At 28.5% G+C, this 2,050-nt stretch overlaps 1 pseudogene; it reads right to left on the reverse strand.

Moving 5' to 3' along the window:
- Positions 1-1,558: 1,558 nt before the first annotated feature.
- On the reverse strand, positions 1,559-1,677 carry LOC118604893 (annotated as a pseudogene).
- Positions 1,678-2,050: the final 373 nt, after the last annotated feature.

Below are 2,050 nucleotides of genomic sequence, written 5' to 3' on the forward strand. Positions count from 1 at the left end.
ATACATAATAACTATTGGATTCAAAATTGTTATCATAAAATTTATTTTACTTATCTGTGGAGACACACTGAGATGTGTGGTGCAGAGAGGCATAGAAGCTGGAGTTTTGGTAAGTTTGAACACTTTTTTACTTAGGGTTAGTGAAGTGCAGATGAATACCATCAAAAGCAAGTTTGTTCACAAGTCTTATAACCCAGCATAATGTGTATATCAATGTAGGATTGCTCTATCTGAGCTAAGTCTTATTAGTATATAAGTGTATATATATATATATATATATATATATATATATATATATATATATGTATGTATGTATATACACACACACACATATAATAGATGAATAATGTGATATAATAGATATTCTATAATAAAAGACTAGTGAATAGTTTATTAGAACTATATGCTTTCAAAGTATTTAAAGATATTATTAAATCCTCTTCCCATCCCACCCTACCAAGAGGTAGGGAGTGTTACTCTTTATAGTTTTTTTGTTTTGTTTTGTCTTAACTTGAGTAAAATAAGACAATTAGGTTACCAGTGTGCATAAGATAACAGATGGTAGAGTTAAAATTGACCTACAAAGTCCCCTTTTAACTGTCTTCTGTTAGCAGTGTTCAACTTGGGAGATAATTCTGATTCAGTGCTGTCAACTAAAAAAGAGAAAAAACAAAATACTAATTTACTATGTTATAAATGTTTGTCAAACCTGGGTTTTATTCAAGAATCTGACAGTTTTTCAATGTATTAACTTAAAAAAAATATTGCTAAATACTTTTGTTAATTTTTGTTTCCCAGATAAGAAAACAATGTTATTCTTATAATTTTGAACTTTTCCAATATAGTTTGATTTTTCAAAGTATTATATTTCTGATTTGTTTACATCTATTTTTGGTTATTTTGCCCAGGCATTTTTTTTTTCATTTTAACACATTTGTGCACCTACTCATATTGCTCCTTTTTTTTGGATCATGTGTTTAAGTGGCTTTCAGATGAGGCAGTATTATTAGTTCATGCTGTAATACTCAGGAAATTAGTTCATGCTGTAATACTCAGGAAATTAATTATATATTGCATTCTTGCCTTATTTTTTGTTGTAGTCACATAGACTAATCCTTCATTACTTTATTATCTCCAAATGTTTATTTTAATTCCTATAAGAGACTTTAGTAGATAATTTAGAATAATAATTAATTGACTTAATGATCTACTTTTGAAGACAAGTTTATTCAATACAATTATTTTCTCACTTCTTTATTCTACCACTTTTAATAATCTCAGCTCATCTATCACCACCAAAAAATACAGAATTAAAATTAATATATTTCTCATTTTCTCTTCATCTCTTGAATTAATCCTATTTAATTCAGTAATGGAGAAATTCAAGCATTATAGTGGTATAACACATGTTGTCTAAATTTTCAACATGAAGTTTTTCTTTATTGGGGGTCAAGGTGGCGAGGTAACTCTTGCTTGATCTCACAGATTGCAAGAATCTTGTCAGTTTATAATCCCTTATTTCATTTATTTATTTATTTGTTTGTTTGTTTGTTTTTTATGTCTACAGCACCTGGTCTTCCTAGGGGGTTTCCAATCCAAGTACTAACCAGGCCCAACCTTGCTTAGCTTCCAGTATCATATGGGATTAGGCTTGTTCAGGGTAGCATGGCTGTAGACAAAGTTTTAATTTTGTGTATGAAAATTCACATTTTAAGACATCTTTCATGGTGTTTCTATGTTTTTTTAGAATTTATATTAGAAGTTGCTCATATAAATTAAAAGTATTTCCAGTTGATAACATGAAATAGTAATAGTGTAGACATTTAGTGATTGTTGACTGGTATAGTGCCAACCATTGTAATTATTTATCAGTCACTATGTTTTAGATTAAGTGCCTTGAAAATGAAATAATTTTCTTCAGAATTGAGCAGTCTATTTTAAAAATAACTATATATCTAGGTATTCTTTAGTTTACAGTTATAACATTTTCCTCTGATTTTTTTTTTTTGAGTTTATAAGCCATTCCATGTGCTGATAGGACAATTTTGAA

This window comes from Rousettus aegyptiacus, unplaced genomic scaffold (genome assembly GCF_014176215.1).
Source record: "Rousettus aegyptiacus isolate mRouAeg1 unplaced genomic scaffold, mRouAeg1.p scaffold_m13_p_6, whole genome shotgun sequence".
NCBI lineage: Eukaryota > Metazoa > Chordata > Mammalia > Chiroptera > Pteropodidae > Rousettus > Rousettus aegyptiacus.